The 21,977-nt window shown below is 37.8% G+C and overlaps 1 protein-coding gene across 1 annotated transcript in view; it reads right to left on the bottom strand.

Annotated features, from left to right (window-relative positions):
- Positions 1–21,977, bottom strand: part of LOC5564163 (signal peptide peptidase-like 3) — a 221,800-nt gene that overhangs the window by 195,578 nt on the left and 4,245 nt on the right. The window contains exon 2 of the mRNA XM_021850391.1: positions 11,672–12,190. The gene's annotated coding sequence lies outside the window, so the exon portion shown is untranslated. The remainder of the gene's footprint in view (positions 1–11,671; positions 12,191–21,977) is intronic.

The raw sequence follows: 21,977 nt of genomic DNA, 5'->3' as shown, positions 1-21,977 counted from the left end.
TTACAACCGGGCCCAGGTCTGTTAAACGCAGTGGCAGAAACAGAAACATCCATTCATCATTTTACTTATATTTTGTTTAATCATCACAATTGCACCTTAAGAGATGGGGGTTCCATGGGAAATGGTGCACTACGCTCGAGTGAGAGAGTGCGCGTTTTGAACGGATCAAATTAAGTGAAACGCGCTTGTAACGACTGACGTTGAATGCAGTTCTGTAGGTCACTTGTGTGGTGTTTCCTGAAGAAGTGCAATTACTGAGCTGCCACTGACTGGCACTGACTTGACTGACTGCGGAGGAGACGGTGATTTTCCAAATGGCGGCAATAATTGCCCAGAAATGTACTTTACTTGCGCATATGGTTGTTAGGGGGTTACGAAGATACCTACGACAGACAATGGTGCTTTAGTAATTGAATTAGGACCCTGATCTTTCTGGATTTGATTACAACTGGTAGGAACTTTAAGATTGTTGAAGTTAACATCGGAAATGTCTCATGCTAGTAGGTTGAAGATGATTAAAGTCAAAACACCGGAAATATTTAATGCAGACATATTTGGGATGGAATGACCTGAGAGAGAGGAGACAGCTCACTGACAACTGGCTTGTTTTCTTGGCTTCTTTGATCTCTTCTTCTCATGTTTTGGTTGTGCACAATGGTTCGGAGAGCACAAACTGGGTCAAAACCATTTTCCCATCCCATTTGATATCAAAAAGATCATAAAATTAGAAAATTTTCAATAGCAATTGGAGTCCAATCGACAATATTTAAATATTCAACTATTTTATATGCGATAGCACAGGAAAACAACCTAAATTTTCAATTACATCCAGTTTTAGTTTGGTTAAATTCTGACGATTTTTTACGTTCTGCCCTTCGAATGTGCGATTTTCCAGTGACAGTTGATGACAGGTTCCCATGACTTTTGGGAGCTCGCAATTTAAGCCAGCTGTCTCCTCTCTCTCAGGGAATGACTATAAGGCTCTGCATTGTTTTGATTTTGTATGGGAGTTTGACGTTTACTGGCCTTGTTGTTTACAAATTTTGTGGGAGAGTGAAGGAGAGGGGAAGATTTTTGTGCAGAGCCCCATTGGTTTGTAGAACCTTCAGTTAGTAGATAACAGCCTACTCTTCAAAAGTTCTCAAAACCAAAAATTGGTGTGCTTTCCTGAATTGAAATCACATTAAAAAAGAAACCTCCAAGCTTGAGCAAAAATATTAAGATTTAGAAGTGGTGCAAACGACTGTTGTAGTTATAAAATATGACCCTCAATAACGTTTACATAACTTTGTTAATTTACAACTAATTTTACACCATCAAATTTGTCTAAAACTACGACTGATATTGATCAGAAGTTAGTTTTCTCTAAATCTGTCCCACTTTAGACGTAACGCCAGAATGAAGAAGAAATTGTCCAGATTTCTCACAAATCCAATCGTTAACAACGTTCATTCGAAGTGAACCTCAAACAACGAGATTGATATGACGCATTCACAAAATCACTTTTGCTTCCCATAATGGTTGGGGATAAGTACGATGGCTAGTTATTACCATATTGGCAAAACATTGCGCCCTGCGTTCAACCGGTAGTAACGTTCCAAAAAGGCATCGTCCCATCCATTTAATCACCATCGTTCAGAACAATAAAAACAGAAGAAAATTTCAAGTGAAAGTAAATGACTCCAATTTTGCACATATTGAGTTGTGCAAAGCCAGAAGAAGCAAAAAAAACTCCGAATATGCAGCAGCACTAGCGCACTATGCACAGTTGCACGAAAAATTTACGCCATTCGAAAGTGGACCATCATGTTTCAGCAATTACATAAAAGTGAACGACGACGGTGACGATGACGGCAACCAGTTATTCCCCCCAAAATAAGAAGGAAAAAATCGTAACTGCACAAATCTGTTGCGATTGAACTGCGTTTTTGATACGGAATGATCTGGCTTACTTACTCATGGGTTGTAGCAAGCGCATTCCCATTGATCGATTACATGAAAAATGCACGCTGAGAAAAATTGAACAAAGGTCGAGCACATATCAAATTCGAGAGTGGCTGAAGTTGATTTTACGTATTTTCCTATAGAGAACGTCATAGAGGTCCGATCAACTTTTTGTTTTGATTATTTAAAAGTTCTATATACAGTCAAAGCGCGCTATAACGACTTCGCAAGGGACCGTCGCACAGTGCTTCGAATGTATGGGATCTCGGGACAAAAATCATAACTTCCGTTATAAGCGTTTTAGCTCGATGATGTTTATGGAATTATAAAAAAGGACTCATCAGGGCTATAATTAACATAAATTTTCTATGTGATAAACGTAACCGTATAAATGATACAAGCGCCAATTTTGTAAATTTTGATTCACAAAGATGTGATCTCTTCTAGAAATTGTTGGAGATGGCTAAATTTTATATTCGCAAAAATACTCGCAATTTATTGATCCCATGAGTGGCGTAAATGCCAAGCGATATAAGTTTATTTTTCAAATTATCACACTTAAAATAAAAATACAAAATCACTTTTGTTAAAATCTTTTATATCAAGTTTATTAAAAGGTATTCTTTAGCGAATAGATCAAGGCAATAATCTTGACATTGCGTTTGATGATATTTCATCACATTTATTTTTGTTTTCCAGAAATTACAGAATCAAAGTTTGCAGCATATATTCCATCAAATCCTTGTGACTGTTCAAATCAAGTAGTTATGTCTATGTCAAACAAAATGTAAACTCTTCCAACCTGTGAGCGATGTAAATAAAACAATAAAAGCAGTCGATCTAGCAACGAAGCGCGTGGGCGTCAAAGATGCCATTTTCGGCGTTATGAAATATGTGAATGAACCCAAATAATGTATGTCTCTACGAATAAAATGTATTTTGAAATATATTCTTCTTCTTTTTGACATAACATCCCCACTGGGACAAAGCCTGCTTCTCAGCTTAGTGTTCTTATGAGCACTTTCACAGTTATTAACTGAGAGATTTCTTTGCCAAAGTTGCCATTCTAGCATTCGTATATCGTGGGGCAGGTACGATAATACCATCAAGTCAAGGAAATTTCCATTACGAAAAGATCCTGGACCAACCGGGAATCGAGCCCAAACACCTTCAGCATGGCTTTGCTTTGTAACCGCGGACTCTAACCACTCGGCTAAGGAAGGCCCAATATTTTATTATTTTTTTTAAATATATCTATCGAGTTAGGGAGAGAAATTTACCTCTCACGTGACATCGACTAGTAGAGATATCGAGCAATAGAAATATCGACTTATGGAGAGCACAATGTATAGGAATTCGGAGGGTCCGGAAACATTTCTAGAACTATCGACTAAGCAGACTAAAGGGTCTAAAGAAACTTTTGATGATATTTACAAAGTATGTGAAGACTCTTTTTGGTTTCAGGAACTACTTCACGAAGCGTAGAAAATAAGCTTATGTTTACGTTCTGTACCAATTCCACAAGGAAACTTCTGCCAGGAAAGACTTCGCTCGAAACAAAGGTTCAAGAACCCATCGTTAAATCATCAGCAATCATCAAAAATTTAAAACCGTTTTTTCGTCGAAATTTAAAAAAATGCGCATGAAAATCTATCATCGCATTACAGACAGTAATTTTTCTTGAAAATTGCTTGAAGATTGAGCAAAAAGACTGGTTTTGAAAATTTAAAAAACGATGATGGTTATTTTCCTCTCATTGCATGAATATGATATGCATATCTTATTATGATATAATTTTGTTAGGCACCGTTATCCAACAAAAAAAATAACATAATATTTCTTTACTTCTTTATTTGGAGTAGGGAAAAGCCCATTTGAGTAGATTCTTGAATATATTTCTATTTGTTTATTTTTAAGAATTTCATAATAAAATTATGGGGGAAGTATGAAAAAAAGTCTGTTAGGTTTCTTAAACCATCCAAGCGGTAACAAATTGTTATTATCGTAATTTAATTATTGACTAAATTGCAAGTGATTGAAAAATGACTTGTTGTGCTATAAGTCTAATTTTAAATTACTTGTTTTATATATAAAGATACATTTTTCTGTCTATTGCTCCATATATAAAGTTTTGTTTTAATTTTCATATAATTGATTAAAAAACTCGTAACTGAAGGTGTAATCCCGTATATCAGATAGTATTATAGTTTTGGTACTTTGTATCAAAAATTAGAACTAAGTTTGATAGTTTTTGATAGATATACAACATATTTTGTTTTATTTATGTTACAATTCATACAACTTTAGTTATGTTTTAGCATAGCATAGCATAGACTGACTGTACATGTCAATGGTTGCTACTCCGTGATTGATCGGAACTGGTAATAATTGCGCTGCGATCCAAATGAATAAGGGATGGGAGTTTCCGCTTACTCTCGGAGTGCAATTTTAGCAGATCTAATATTTTTGATCAATAACGGCGCCGGCCAAGTCCTTACAGTCAGTTGGGATAGGGGAGGAATGTTAGGGTGCTTCTAGAGACCGAGAATACCTCTGCATCTCCACAATCACCACGGGAAGGGTGTTTATTAGTGGAAAAGGAAAAGAGATAAGGAGGAAAAATACGATTTATACTTAAAGCTAGTTTTTAGTTTTGTGTCAAAAAGTTTTTGGTAGAATATTTAAAATAAACGTCAACATCTACAATGTCGAACCATTCAAAAGAAGTTTTTATTAATGGCGAAAAGAGCAAAATATATGCGTATATTTTAAATTATATGAAACAGAAATAATGCCGACACTTGTAGTGGCGAACCGTACATAGTTTGTTTGAAAATTACATAAAAGTATTATTGAACATTTATGCTTCAAGAAGAAAAGTCTTTGGTAGAAGTTTTAAAATAAACGTCGACATTCATAATGTCGAACAATTCAAAAAATATTTTAAGTAATGTCCAAAATTAGAATTGTATAAAACAGGCATAATGCCGACACTTGACGAACCATACAAAGTTTGATTGAATTTTACAAAAAAGTAACGCTTTCATGAAAAAATGTGTTATCATAAGCATGAAACGAGCTCACCAGTTGGTAATCCATCCTCGACTGAACACGAATATCTTTTCGCACTCACACAGCGCGAACAGCAAAACTTCTCGGCGCCCCGAAAACAAACCGTCTTGCTTGGGCTTTCAAAAACACTGCTCAGCACACCACGCGAACCGAAAACCAAACTCCCGGCGTCCCGAAAACGAAGCGTCTTGTTTGGGCTTTGCAAAACACTGCCCAGCAAAACGCGCGAACCGAAAACCAAACTCCCGGCATCTCGAAAACGAAGCGTCTTGCTTGGGCTTTCCAAAAAACACTCCATACAACATTAGTTATGTTTTAGTTAGCTAAACAACATCCTGCATCAAGTTTACAACCTATGTTTGATAAAATCTTTATATCATTATAACATACGCTGATATAATTTTGTTAGTGGGACTCTTATGCGTAGAAATTCCCCAAAAACATGGTATTTCTAGGCATAACCGTCCCATTTTTAATTTCACAGCAAACTTCATATTTTTTTTCGCTAAAACCAACTGTCGACTCTGAAGAATACTCATTTCTTCATAAAATTGTGAAGAAATTTTTCAAATTTATCATAATCTCTATCAATGCGGAGCATAAAAGTGCAAAAATCTATAATCACGTTTTTCACAGCTTCATATTTTGGAACATGGGACAATTCTCACATAACCTCTGATCCCGCCCTAAAAGCCATTGGTAACCGAGTGTGTAGCTCCTTGTTTCTAAGCAAATGAATGGACCAGGATGAAAACTATTACCACTGGGAGATAGAGGAGTATCTTGAGGAGTATCTATGTTCCATTTGAGTCGCAATTGACTGTCATTTCCTGGTTATTTAATGACATATTTCAACAAAATATTTCAACCAAATACTAAATACGCCATACAAAAACGGAGTGTTCGTAATTTAAGACAAAACGATACCTGTGATTGGGTTAATCCATTTGAATTTTGAAATGGGCCGAAAACTCCATAAGTCCTTACTAAATATCATTATATTGGATAAAACCCCATTATCGGTTATTCAGACTTCGAGAAAGTTATATCAAACTCAACTGACTCATTATCCATCTATTGTATGTACTTCCGTGATGCCTAAATCGTACGGTTTCGAAACGTGTCAAAATTGAACGGACACTGTGTTTCAAGCAATTAAAACGATGCTTTAACTATCTCGTGTGTACATTTAACGTGTATACATTAATATATTAACCTTCCAGTCGTCGCGTGGACTTCCACCATCAGAACCACCACGCTGATGCTGTGTACGAAAAGCGAGGTTGTTCCAACAGTGTTGTACAATATAGCAGGCCAATATGTTGATTGTCAGTGTTGGCTCTGCACAGTGGCCCATAGCTGGGTAAAAATTAACAAAAAAATTGTTTGCGAACTCCTTCTCAGATTTTTTTTCTTGACTTTTTTAGTATTGAATAACACATCCTCAAAGTTTTAGATTGATCGTTGTATGTTTCTATTTTTCACACTATACGACCTGTAAAGATGCCAGTTGAAATTGCTTCTTTTGAATTTTTCAAATTTTGCGTATGTTATTCTATCGAAATTACTTGTTACGAATATCGCCATTTTACCATCATCACCTCCCGAACAGTTTCAGGAACCATCAAAAGTTTTCTCAAGATAATCAACTTTAAAATTAAACGCAAATAATTGAATTTCAATACATTTTAATCTGGATACAGGTTTATTGATTAAATTAAAGAAATATTATATTTTAAACCAATTCTGTCAAATGTACCGGAAATGAAGATGTTTTGTCTCAGCGACCATTTCTATCAAATTGCCTACAAAAATCATATTATGTCAAATGATTAGCAAATGAACGTTTTGAGAGAAAATTGTACCGTAAGATGTGGTATTAAGGGATAAAAAAAAAAGATTAACTCAAATTTAGAGCAAATTCTAAATTGTCAATAATTGGACAGAAGACAGCAGTACCATTCTCCCGGCGAGTATATCAAAAGCCAATAACAATGAAGACGATCCTATGACAGATTTCTGATATAATCATGAACATGTTTTATTTTTGGCGGAAATGCAAATTGGGGTGTTAAGGAACTTGAGTTTTATAAATGCAACTATGTATTTCCGTCAGAAATCCCTCCCCTAGGACGTGCAATCTTGCCGCGATGGGTGGGTTTACCCCATTAGCACTTATATGGGAACCAAAGACATGTCCAGTCGTGGTGGTATCACATCAGAAAAAATTTGTTTAATGCCGCGTCATCAACCATCTGGCATAGATGCATCAATCTTACGGATGTGATCCAACGGTTATCCTGTTACCAAGCATCGGGGTAACAGAAGCCGTAGCCACGCTTTGATGCAGATAGGTTAGATTTTCTTTAAATGGTTACAATATTGACTAATGAGGAGAATGACTAAGGATCCATCGAGTAGAATGTGACACAAATATTAATTTGTTATGCTTCTCTCATTAGAATCATAATAAAAAAACACATTTATTATGTTGGTATCATAAAGCTACAACAACTTCATTCTCCCAAAATTATAATAAATAGATAAGGCTTAGGCGCGATGAAGCTTTATTTTGTCACCGAAAAGTGGATCCGGACAATAAAAAATGACTTTCTATTTCTTTATTATTTCTAGTAAAGTTTCTAACACATAGAAATGTATTTACGACGAATCTAAATGAAAACAGACAAGACCAGATTTGAATATGAGCAGATGTATTAAACAAACTGATCAAAATTATTATTGACCAACATGACAAAAGTAGTGAACTTAAAATATTCAACTTGTCCAAGTACTAATAAACATGTCAAAAAGGACCTTTAGCAATACTGACCAACGGGACTGAGGAAAAATTAAATCAACAGTCAACACATAAAGTTTCCGATGTCGTTGACTATAATCAGCGATGTAGTCAAACGTAAGTCAATTAAAACTCAAGGTTGCATCGCATGACTTCATTGGCCCTGAGACGGCTATTCCAATTTCGAAGTGCTGGGTGAAGCTTCAGATAAATTCTTGGGCGGCAACTCAGCACAAGCAATATTGGAATAGTTTGGAGTCGTGTCGTCAAACAAAATTGTACATTACTGAGCCATCTCCAAGAGTGGCGAAGTATTTATCAAATGTGTCAAAGCAGAATTACAGTGTCTTGGTCAGAGCGTTGACAGGCCACTGCCGACTCAACTATCACATGGCAAATATTCAACGTGCTGACTCATTTGTGTGTGATAGTTGTGACTCCGCGAAGACAACCAGAAGGTACATATAACGAAATCACCTTTTGCGTTATACGATGCTTATATGTGGCAAGATTCCGTATAAGATGTCGTCAAAAAGGACTTACGCTTATCATAGTTGAGGCGATATATGTGTATTATTTATATGATGAAAATTGACATACGGGTGTGCAGATTTTATTATGAATTAATCTGTAGCCTTGTACGCCTTAGTTTATGATAACAAAGTTGATTTGACAGCTGCTACGGATTGATTCGACATCCTTTGTACGTTTATACGGAACAAAACAAAATGCACTGATGAACTCAGAAAATATCGTTCTATGCGAGGAAATTCATCAATCAAATGATTTCATTCACCATGCTGTGCGGGTGTGATGTAATTCTCACAAGTAAACGATAATAAGCTAAAGGCTCTTATTACGCTTATGCGTTTTGCAGTGCCGTTTTTAGGGCGCTGTTCGAACCCATTGTGGTATGGAGCTACATGCTCTAATATCGCTTATGCGAACTTCCCTCTTCAAGGGACCCCACTCATTTTTCCTCCCATCTTTCCCTTCCCTTTCCCTTTCGGGTAGATGATGCAATAGGCTCAAATATGGCGATGGCACAAATCGCCCAACTGGTGGGGAACGTGCCTCTGGAGCCGGCCTTCTGATACCTGATACCAGTGACCCACCGGAATAACTCCGGCCACATAAATATTTCCGAGTTCCTCTGGCCACTTCTAGATATGTGGGCCAGTGAACTGACAAAAAATCATTTGAATCCGTTAATAATTCGTTGAGCGGTGAGGGTTTCAGTATTTTTGCTTTCACTCAGGCCTATATGGGTTAAGCATCCCTTGAAAAATTGCAGGTAGCATCCCTGGAGAAGTTCATTAAGTGATTTTAGAAAGAATCACTAGAATACTAGAATAATAATAATTGAATTTAATTATCATTTTTGTTAGAAAAAGTAAAAAGAAGCGAATTTTAATACTTTGTATTCAATCACAAGAAGAGGTGCTCTCGTGATATTACTTTTGAATAAGCATGAAATGATTCTCATTCGATATTTTATCACCTTTGATAAAATACAAAAATATGTTTTGATCAATTACGGGCTCTTATCATATTTGTCCATAGTTTGAGATCACGACTCACAGTAACAGTTCGTGACATCAGAATCTCGGCTCTTTTTGATGTACAGAAATTTCGTATCGGTATTTCCCAGCTCACTACCAACTCTGAAATGTACTTTTTGCAATTCCGTTGTAAATCAATCAACTTTTCATTAAGAAGTTGATCAACATAACGGCTTACTTTTCCTACCGACACAAACAGTGCTGAAAAATGCTACTTTTCATCACTCTTTTCGGTGCTGAAAAGTAGCACTTTTCAGTACTGTTTTGGTAGGCGTCAACCGAATAACCCAGTCTCCTCATGCCATGTGTGCTTATTCGGCGCGGCGCGTGAGTCGAGGCGAGTCGTTCTCACCACGGGTGACGTGAGGCGACTAATCAAATGGGAGCGAGTCGACATCTCAACGACTTATCTCGCCTTGCATGCCGCACAGAATAAGCACAATTGCATCAGATTCTTGAGTTTCTTCTACGATTGCCGTGAGGTGAGAATTGTCGGTGTCGTACAGCGAGGTGACTATTCTCGACTCGATTGAAGGTACATTCTATTTGATTTACATGGCGAGTCACTTCACTGAATGCGTAGTTTCACGCATGGCTGTATGCCCATTAGTGTGGGACAAAATTTAGATTCTCGCTCCAGTCCACTTTTTGGACTGCATTTGGGTCCCATAACAACTGTGTAAAATTTTACCTCGACCGGAGAAACTATATTTTAGCGCCAGCCGTTCAAAGTTTTGTATGGGATTTACTAAAGGAAACTAACTTTTACAAAGAAAAATCGCCAGAGGTCGCCCATTGTCCTCTATAAAAATTCTGAACACAGATCTCGATAGGTATTGTCTTAATAACTTTTTTCACCAGCATCGGATTGCTTTGCGGTCTTCGGCAATGTTGTTCATCGTAAAAATACCTGTCAAGATCTGTGTTCAGAATTTTAATAGAAGACAATGGGCGATCTCTGGCGGTTTTTCTTTGTCAAAGTAAGTTTTGCCATAGTAAATCCCATACAAACTTTGAACGTCTGACGCTAAAATATAGTTTCTCCGAACGAGCTGAAAATCTAAATTTCTGGGCAAACATTTCAAAAGGGCACATCGACATTGGTAAACATTGGCTTTGCAAGATGCTGTTGAGCCCAATTCAACTCGATCACGCTCACCAATACCACTATCAGAAAGAGCTAACGCCAATCTTTCTGAAAGTGGTGTTAGTTTGCGTGGGCGGGCTAAGAAGGGCTCAACAGCAACGTTTCTAAAAAAAGGCTCAAGACCTCTTGGGCCCTTTTCAAATGTTTGTCCAGATTTTTCATATAACCGTGTCCCAGGCTAATGCCCATATGGGTTCTCTTGAATTGTTTGTTTGTGCTTTTAGAGTTCATCCAGCTGAAACGGCATTTTTCGAAACAGCAAAAAATGTTGTATGCAACTCGTTGCAAAACTCGATTTTTTCAGCACTCGTTGTACAACTCGTGCTGAAAAAAATATAATTTTGCAACTAGTTGCATAAATAACTATTTTGCAATTTCTCATTGTAATAGGCTGTTTTTCATCACGCCAATCTGTCATGAAACGGCCTATTTTCCTACACTGAATTATGCAGTGCAGTAATAGTCCTTACGCAACTGAAATCAGTGGTGTAATGATGTATGCAACGCTTTACGTGGTCTTTTACGAAATTGCAAATAATACGCAACTCGTTTCAGAACTCGACTTTTACAGCACGTGTCGTAATTATCCAACTCGGCGAGCCTTGTTGGACAAATGTACGACTCGTGCTGTAAAAATCATCATTCTGGAACTTGTTGCGTGAACTATTTTTTTACAATTTCTCATCTTAATAGACTTACCTGCTCTAAATTATGCAGTGCGATTATAGTAATGATTTTTACGCGCCTTTCATTACGCGCCTATTTCGAGTTGCGTAGTAGATAGACACAACAATATTCAGAAATTGCAAAAAAATGGCAGTTGGTCTTTTACGAAAACGTTGCAGAATGATGAGTTTTGCAGCACTCTTCGTTATTATCCAACTTGTCAAACGTCGTTAGATGAATGTACGACTCGTGCAGTACAAATCATCATTCTGCAGCTTGTTGCATAAACAAAAGCCTTTGAGAGTACCAAAAAATGAAGATTTCTGCGTAAAATTCAATAAGTGAATAAGTATAAGACGGTAGTAATGTGTTTAATTAAAGATTTCCCTAACCAAATTGAATGTGGAGCCAATTCAGATGACCACACGACCGGTAAGAAGCCTGCGTCTATTACGAATAATCAATTAAAAGTGAACTCACCTTTTGATGCGTGTGGTGCTTGTTTTCCTCTCTCTATCTATCTATGCTAGGCCAGCTAAGCTATCCGTCAGTTTCGGACCGGGGCGGTTTGGATCATCGATTTCCCGGCAACCATTAATTCCACTAAAAATTGCACGTTGCCGATCCTCAATACCGACCTGGCGGGGGATCACAGAGGCCCCTCTCTCGCTCACACCAATTTCTCTCCGGGGGGCAGTCGATATTCGCTTCGCTTTTGACGCACACCACCACCTTCTTTCACCAGCTTTTAACAGCTGCTGGCTACCGCACTGCACTATAATGGCCACACTAGAGCTTTTGATTGCTGGCTCTGGGGAGCTACTTTTGATCCACTTTCAATTCTCACACACAAAAGAAAGGAAAAAAAATAAGAAAAAGACTAGTTGTTTGCCGTTTCACTGTTTCTTCACGTCGGACCCTCTTGAGCCGCGATTCCACACGGTTTTCTGTCCGTACACCACCAGCCCAACACTCCGGATCGGATCACTGGCTGAACTTCTGCGAAAAAAAAAGAAAGAGAAAAATACCAGCTGATTGAATAATCGTCTACTCGCCGTGCACTCCGGGCGGGACGCTTATGCCGGATTGTCGTCGTGAGAATTGCCGCTGCTAAGCCCTGCAGGAACAAACAGTCACCCCACGCAGTTGAATCACCCACAATTTATGAATCAGCTGATTTCAAAAGACAAAATTATTATCAAACTTGTCACAAAACATCACAGAATTATTTTTACTGATAAGAAACTATGTGTAAAAATAACTCTGTGATGTTTTGTGACAAATTTGATAATAATTTTGTCTTTTGAAATCAGCTGATTCATAAATTGTGGGTGATTCAACTGCGTGGGGTCACTGTAATTCTTTCGTTTATACCGGTCGGTTGTGGACGGACCCCCGCACACTATGGATGCTCTGTGTTTCCTAAGGTATGAATTTGCGATCGAAATTGCTTTACTCCCGAAAAGTTGGTTTCAGAGGTCATCAGAGAAGTTTTTCGGGATGTTGAGACCCTTCCTACCTACGGGGCTAGGATTCAAATTGCTTGTATCTGAACATAATAATATTTTCCCATGAAATTTTCTTGATAATTTTATTGGTTGTTGTTGTTTCATGCGTAATGCGGAATCATAAATTAAACTTCCAGCATTCCCACATAAATCTCAAAATACGCACCATAAAACAAAAACTTCTATTGGAATTTCCACTGAAATCGCAGATTGCAATAACACATTGAAACCCAGGATTTCTCCCATAATTCCAGAATTCCACTAGAGGGTAAATGACAGGATTCTCTTTGGAATTCCAAAACTTCTATCGGAATTGAAGAATCCAACCAAATTTCTAAGAGTGGCTTCCCGAATCGAAAAATTCGTATTCTGCTCAAATTTTGAAAATTTCTTTATAAATTCTAGCAGTCTCTCCGAAGGTATTGAGGTCTCTCCGGATGCCCAGAACTCGCGCCGAAATTTCTGATCACCATAAAAGCGTAACTGCCCCATGTGGATTGTCGAACCAACACCTTTTTTGATCGTAACACTTATGTTTTAATTTATACTATGCATATAAAAGTAAATACACTTTGCTCGAAAAAGTAGTGGAAAAATTTGAAGTTGGTGCAGTTTCATATTGTTGAAAAATAAAGGCATCCTAAGCAACCAAAACTTTGCATTTTACTTAAAAAGTAAACTCAAAAGAAAGAGAAGGGATGGTAAAATGAACTCTCTAAGGATATCATCTTGTTTCTAATAGAAAAACGATGATTTTGTCTAGTTTTTCGCACAACGTAGAGATGTTATCTAACGCAGCAACACGTGTTCAGACAAAGATAGCTAAATTTGCAGATATTTTCATCGTTAGCAAAAAGAGATGTTAATGGTCCTTGTACTTGCACTATGTGAGTAAAATGAACTGCTGTTGGTGGTAATATGAACATCATACGAAATAGGGTAGGGCGGGGCAAAATGAGCCTGAAAGATAGACCGATTTTTGCTGAGTGTGCCATCATTTTTTATTTAAAATGACATGGAACCGTTTATACAGTCATCTCTCCCTTAGTCGATATTCTGTACCTCGATATTTCCCCTAACTCGATGGAATGCGCGGTCCCTTCAATTTAGCATGCTTTAATACCTCTGTAAGTCGATACCTCTCTAACTCGATGTTCCCTAACTCGATGCTATCTGTTCCAGTTTCCCAAGTGAATTTACCTCTCTAACTCGATATTTTCATGAAAAGTTCCAAATGTCCTCCAACTGTTAAAAAAATTCAAGAATTTGAATATTATGACTAAATTGATAGTAAAATTGAGGTTTACTGCCTAGTCCTGGGTGATAAAATTTTCTTTTATTGCCGACCGGTAAAAAAGTTTCACATAGGTAAATGTGGTAAAATTGTATTATATTTCACATTTAAATTACTTTTTTGAATGTGTTTTGTCAAAATAATTAAATGTTTAAAATTTGAAAAATATGTATTCTGTATCTCGATACCTCCCTAACTCGATGGTCCCTTCAATATCGAGCAAGGGAGAGTTAACTGTATAACATGTTTTCTATCATCCATAAACATAGCAGCTTTGTAAAATAAGTATTTCATTGAATAAAATGATTAAACGAAAAAGAAGTTTTTCAGTTGGCTTAAATAAGATGCGGGGCAAGTTGAGTACCCCTACGGAGCAAGAAGAGCACTTTCTGTTTGAGCAGAAATGTCTTGAATCATTTCACAATTTGTAGATTTGAACGCATTATCTATTTTGTTTTACTAAAATGGAAGGAAACGATGAGAAAGGACTGTATAACAGCTCAATTTCATGAATACAAGCTAACCAACAGATGTAATAAAGCTTAAGCATCTAGTCCAAGCATTGCTAAGCGTATTTGAATGATTTCGAAAAAAAAATCTCATATCCATACCCCGACTTGTAAAAATTACTTAAATCAAATAAACTGCCGTGAATCGCAAGTCAGTCCCATCTGCATTTTCATCAAAATTGAGGTGAGTTCAGTTTTCAACATATCTTCCAATGCTCTTTTAGCTGCCCTAATGAGATAGTAAGATTTGGTCGGAAAAAAGTAGGAAAAACAGCAAGTCAAATTGATCGGCGTAAGTCAGAGGGGACCAAGTACAAAACTTGGGGAAATTGGAATATTCTCTCATTAATGCGAATTACCTTACATCCGTTCCACTTTGATCAGATTTGATTAATGGTGTAAACTGCTAGAGATATGTAACAAATTTACTTTGGATGATCAATAAAAATCGATAAAAGTGTGGAGGCAGAGTGGACCAAGTGATTATTACCATAACTGCGAAAATGCGAGGAATGCGAGGAAATGAAAAACATTTCAAGAGATTTGTCAGACTTTTCGACATCGAATGATTCTTCTATTTATATATCAATAGAAATTTTTGAATATTACTCAATTCGATGCATTTGATTTTGATTTTTGACCATTTACCATATTTGGATGGGTAGTCAGAAATTGCAACAATTTATGTGCAGACAGGCCGGACCAAATGTTGAAAAGCAATAAACTAATTGATTATTGCATTTTTTTGAGTCAATTTCAAAGTCCGATAGAAGTTTATGGTAGTTCTATGGTGTATGTATGGAATGTGGTAGAACCCGCTTATTGGACCAGTATATTTTGGTCGGTACTCAAGATTTTCACTTGGTCCACTCTGACTGAACACAAATTTGAATATTTCTGGTCTTCAATGCCCTGACCCTACAAAACCTTAATTTTCAAGCTAACGTAATGCCATCGATTTCGGTATTGACGATATGGATTATTGAAGAATTTACGATACTGGTGCCGAAGGGTCCTGATAATATTGTTATCTTAGAGATATGCACACAGTTTAACCATGCAGGCATTAAATATTGAGCCAAAATTTAAACGAGTTCAAAATTTACAAAGCGGTACACTTTAAACCCATTTTTCTCTAACAATGAAAAATGTCACTTGGTCCACTCTCACTTAACACCGACCAATTGTCCCATAATGAAAAGTAACCGCATATCAGTCCCAATACAGATTTCCGCACCGTGTAACTCAAAAATGAACCGTTTTTCGATCATCTTTATATTTTTTTTCAGAAAGTTATCGTGTTGAAAAGCAAATTGTGAAAGATTCATTGAGATTTTAATACGTTCTAATCTTTTGAAGTTTTTTCAATATTCGTATGGAAATCGAGTTTGGAAACTTCACACGCCATTTTCTCAATGCCTACTTTTTACACAAGGGACTGACTTGCGATTCACGGCAGTAAAGTGCAGTAATTTTTGCTGATTTTTTTCCTCATAAGCTAAAAGACTCTTCAAAAGGTTTGAAATGTTGGCGCGAATCAGAAATTTGGTCAAAATATTGTTAGACGACAAAAGTCCTATTTTACTTATTTTTACAGGAAAAATCTATGTTTTCATAAGTTGATGATAATTTACTCATATTCAAATGTATACATTTTTTAATAACTTTTCTCAAGGATAGTAATTGGATGAATCTCAATTCGGTGTCAACCGTGTATAACAATATTTTGATAAACACTATTCAATCAGTTTCAAAATTGAGGGGTGCTCATCTTGTCCCGGCCTCCCTTACTTGGGCTAAACAAAAAAAGCCATCATTGCATTTCTTGAAAAGGATTTAAATTATGGTAACCAAATTATCAGATTTGACATCATATCATAACGATATTCACCTCACTTAAAAACCTCAAGACCTCCGAGCTTAAAATTACTTCACTTTTATTTTTCAAACGCGGTTTTCAAAAATTTTAATTATCGTTGATGTTTTCACTTCTATTGACCTCCGAACACTCCATAGGGGACGGACCTGGTGTAGTGGTTAGAACACACGCCTCTCACGCCGAGGACCTGGGATCGAATCCCATCCCCGTGATAGTCATTGACAAAAAAGTTGTAGTGACGACTTCCTTCGGAAGAGAAGTAAAGCCGTTGGTCCCGAGATGAACTAGCCCAGGACAGTGAATCAAATTGTCATCTAAACAAACGAAAAACAAACAGCAAAGCAAGCTCGCTCACAACCATGTGACCCAACTTTTGCGGATAGGGATACAATCAAAAGCAAAACTGTCATGACAATCACAGGTCGCAACATTGTTGCTACACTTTCAACTCGCGATTAATTCAGTATAGTGTTATCAGACCCAAATTTGTTTTACGGATGCTGTTCGATAATGTGTCAATGCTTACCAACACGAAGAAAGTTCTCGAAAATTAAAATGCGAAGCCCAGAAAATCGCTGCGCACGTGGTGAGCGATCATTGTCATATTCTGTTCAAGTGGTGATAAACTGATGTTGCGGAATAAAATTGTTGCAACAAGAATAGGAGATGACAACGTATTTGTTGCTCCGTGTTGGGTGACAATAGATTCACTGGCCCAGGGCTAAAAATCTCGTTAATAAAGAAAGAAAGAAAAAAAAATGGTCCATAGGGGAAAGACTGTTTACTTCGCTCTTATCCTTCCAGTTGTCGCGCGATTCGTCACCTTCAAAACAACCACGCTGCTGTCGTGAGCGAAACGCGAGCTTTTTTCACCAGTGTTGTACAAAATACAACAGCGCGACGACTGAAGTGTTAAATGCTAACAGTTGGCGTCAGCGGCAAAAAGTACAGGCAAGAACCTTCCGAACATTGAGTTTCTTTCACAGGCCTGCCGAGCGGCGACACTGATGTTTGTACACAGAGAACAGACATGGAGGCTCGAACAAAATTTCATCTGAACCATGTGTAAAGATTCGAATCACCATCAGCGCCGCCAACGCAGACAGCCCGACATACAAACTCGTTTCGACAACACGATGTCACTAGTGAACGTCAAAATGCATTAGCACACAAAGCAACGCTGGCGACAAGTGGCAATTTTTGATATCGGCACTAGCGCCAAAGTGTAAAAAGCGGCAAATTTGTAGCGTTCTCAATCTGACGACAGCGCCACGTAACAGGAGCATAACGACATACTTTGAAATGACCAGTACAATGCTTTACACACGCTGACGAGAAAAGATGAACGTCTGTTCTCTGTGGTTTGTATTCCACTCACTGATCGCGCTACACACGGTTCTCAAATTTCTCAAACTTCCAACACAAGCGCATGGAAGAATGGTAGTCGAGAACTATCAAAACGTATGAGAAATAATGAAAAACGCGAATTCCAAGTAATTAGGAAACTGGATCGAAATAATAGTGATTATAAATCAAGCATAATGTGAATACATAGCTTTTTGTGTTGTGTTTCATTTGCTTCAGGATTTCGGTTTTGCTACCACTGGAAAATAACCATCTATTATTGCCTTTTCAGTTTTGAATATCGCTCTATTTGAAGAAGAAATTAAATACCTGCGACAATATTGGCATAGGATTTTTACTTGAGTAAATCCGTTCGAAATTAAAAGATTCGTACGGTTATCCGACGGAAGAAAATTAGCTTTACCTGATGGGTATGATTCTTGAGCAAGCGATCGTTAACTGAAAATTGTGAATTGTTGGAGATTCTGCCTGAGAAATCCTGGCTACGAAATATGTTTAAAAAGACACCGACACGTCAATGCTTCCAGTGGGACGATTTGCCCTTTGAAGGAAGCACCACACTAGACAACGGACTAGCATGCAACGCCCAGTGGCACAGTCGAAATACGTTTCTGACGAAAAGTTTTCCGGACTGAAGCGGGAATCGAACCCACACTCGATGCGTCTAAATGCTTGGTAACACTAACCGCACGGCCACGAAGCCCACAAAGCCATGTGTCCGTTCATATGCTAGATATAAGCCTCAACAAATCGTTTGCGCGAAGGGCAATCCCAAAAGTTAGACTTATGGTTGCCCCCGCAATTGGCACATACAGACTTTTTGGTATCTCCTTTAAGCACCTCCGCAAATCATGCATTCATGACGCAGTCACAGACAAACAGACGTCACACTCTCATCAATGTCCATCAACCATCTTTTAAACAGTCAATTTAAATACATGGTAGGTGGCCAATCCACCACCCGCAGCGCTCGCCTCGTTTTTGTTCGTGTTTGACGTTTACACACTACCGCCACCTGTTGGTCCATCGGCCAAACACACCGATATTAGCATTGGGCGTATATGTTCCCGCGACTATGATTTTCATCAAAATTTGTTCTAAATGTTACGTCTGTTTGTCTGTGAGGCAATGTTTGGTACCATGACCCCACTTTTGGCACTGACGGTCCTGAGTGGGGTTCTGGAGATTTTCTCCAGGTTTCTGGAAATGTTCCCATGTCACACGGACATCGAACATTAGTTTTGCTTTTTCTAAAGCTTTAATATTATTTAGAATTTTGTAAAAGTGAACTGAAAAATATTCTTGAGAAAGCCAAAGAATACCATATTGGGTTCTCTTTTTCACAATGATAATCCAAGTAAATCATTTATTCCATTTTTGATCTCTTCAGGTGACTTATAGTCACTTGAGAGACCTTTCAAGGCGACCTTGAACAAACGTTCAGTTTTTGTCGTCTTTTATTCTTCAAGCTCTCAAAAATAGTATCTAAAACTAACATGTGACAAATATCTAAACGTAGAAAAGCAAACCCTAGCTTGAATTTCGACAAATTCGATAGCTATTGAGTTACTCTTTCCAATTCAAACTGAAAATTTTGCTTTAAATGTAAGAAAATTGTTAGTGAAATAATTGATTTTTAAGCATATCAATAAACGATATATTATTGATGTCTTCTGGAAGAAAAACCTGCGTATTTTATCGATTCAAACAATTCTGAAAAATAACCCAAAATCTTTACAACAGTCTTACAGTTGAGGTCAAAATATGCGTATTTGTCAAAGGATACAAACTCAAGTGAAATCAAATGGTATAGTACTAAATTCGGGTTCTTTTATTTACAAAATAATACTTCCTTGAGAAGAGCTTCTACATCCCCAACAACTTCTCTGAAAACATTGAAAACGTTAAAATCAACTTTTCGGGGATAAAATAATTTCAATCACGAATTTAGTTCTCAGGAAGCACTGTGAAACGGAGCTGCATCCAAGAAACCGATTAACCCCTATGCAGAAGGAGGTGGGGGTGAACCATGGAAGACCTACATTGCGGCCTCCTTCCTTCCAGGGGTCCGATATGTAGGGTAGGTGGGTGAGTCTAGTAGAACTACGTGTTCATTGAGTTTGCTGCCGATCCAATTCACCCGGTCGGTTCCAGGCGAACTGGGCGCACAGAGCAAGACCAGAATCAAATCACTATATTGGGGCTGGTTAAGTGACTAACAAGATCGCTCCGGCAAGGAGCATCATGATGGTGGTGTGGTATGGAAGCTTTTTGCCCCAAACAACATCGAGCTGTTGGTGTTCCGTAGATTTACTAGTTGAGGTTCACAATTGAAAACACCAATACAAGGGTGAAGTGTCGAATGGTTTTGATATGTTCAAAGGCGGTGACGGTGCTTCGGTTTCCGAGTTTTTAGCATGAAGAGATATTTTTCATGAAAGTAACGAATTATTTGCCAAATTTTATAATCTCTGGAAAAACTACGGGCGCTTGAATTTCAGTAGATATTACTTGAGACATTTTTGGAGAAATTATGAATTATTATGGTCCGTTGTTCCCAATTTGGGAGATTCAGGCAAGAGATCTTGAACTCCATTAGCGGAATCAACGTTTCCTTCCATATCGCAAAGAATTTAGACCGCCACGTTTTGCCGGAAGCTCGCGAACTTCTTTTCAAACATCTTGAATAAAAGAAGCACATTTTTTACTTATGACGACAAAACTAAACGTTTGTTCAAGGTCGTCTCTTCGTGACTATAAGTCACATGAAGATAAGCAAAATGGAATAAATAATTTACTTGGATTTCCCCCAATAAAAGTAATCATTATGAAAAAGAGAACAAAACCTTGCATTTGTCGAGAAGGGCTTTCTCAAGAATATTATTTAAATCACTTTAACAAAAGTTATCCAAATAATATTGAAACTTTAGTAAAAGCAAGACTTATGTTCGATGCCCGGGTGACATGGGAACATTTCCAGAAACCTGGAGGGTATTTTCAGAACCCAACTCAGTGCCGTCGGTGCTACCATGCTACCATGCATGCTACCAAACATTGCCGCATAGATGCTAAATGTATGATTTGTGACGCTAAGGACATCTGTCCTCTAAGAGGAAGATACCAAAAAGTTTGTATGCGCGAATTGCGGGGGCAACTCTATGTCTATTTTTTGGGATTGGCCTTCGCGCAAACGAATCTTTGAGGTTCCTACCAGGCAGATGAACGGCATCGTACTTCGTAGCCAGAATTCCTCATGTAAAATATCCAGCAATTCTCATTGTCTGTTACGCTTGCTTAATAATCATACCCATCAGGTAAATTATAATCATGCTTATTCACAAGCGTATTTTCTTCCGTCTGGTAACCGTTCGAATCTTTTGATATCGAATGGAAATACCTATGCCAAAGTATTCGCAGGTAATTTTTGTTCCTCCTTTTCAAATTATCTTTCTACGAGTAACCGTTTGAATTGTTTCAAATTAAATGGAAACACTCATGCTTATGCCACCACAGGTATTCCGTCTCTTCATCAACTGAAAATCACCAGGAAATGTACTTGCTTCAAGTAACATACCTCCCTCTGATTTTGATTTTTCAACTGAACAATTGAATCAAATGATCAGGCTTCCGAATTCTCACTCACTCTCACGATAATGGATTTATCCCTCACAGCAATTTTCAGCGATCAGCTGCCTTGCGATTTTATCCGTCCACAAAACTAAGCGAAAATAGATAGTTGCACATTTCAGCTGTGAGAAGTTTGTTTTCTCTTTCTCCGATCCATGGAGAATTTTTCCTGTATCCATCGCCACGAGCAGCAGTTGCTTTTATGCACCAAATTAACCACTCCGTTCGTAAAGTTGGTGTGGTAGCATGATTAGCGTGCGCGCATCGCGGTTGTTTTTAGCAATGTTCTAGGTTCGAATCCCGTCGCCGGCACTAGTTTTTGTTTATCCACATAGTGATAATTCTCGGGAGCAGTTGGTGAGCGAAAAATATGATGGAGTGAAAACAAATTATCCACAGAGTGGAGTGATTTTCGGTTATCTTCCATCGTAGCTCCAGGGAAAATTAGTGTGAGCGATAAAAGATGTTCACGTGAGGAGGCGAAAAAAGCATTCTCCTTACGTGCGAAAAATCGTAGATTTCGCATCATTGATACGAAAATTCAGAACCCTGGTTATTGGATTAGGTTTATTTTAATGGATCCAAATATTTTCAAATATTTTGA

Source organism: Aedes aegypti, chromosome 3 (genome assembly GCF_002204515.2).
Source record: "Aedes aegypti strain LVP_AGWG chromosome 3, AaegL5.0 Primary Assembly, whole genome shotgun sequence".
Lineage (NCBI taxonomy): Eukaryota > Metazoa > Arthropoda > Insecta > Diptera > Culicidae > Aedes > Aedes aegypti.
Note: the sequence above shows the minus strand (reverse complement) of the source record. Positions and strands in the feature narration are given on the sequence as shown.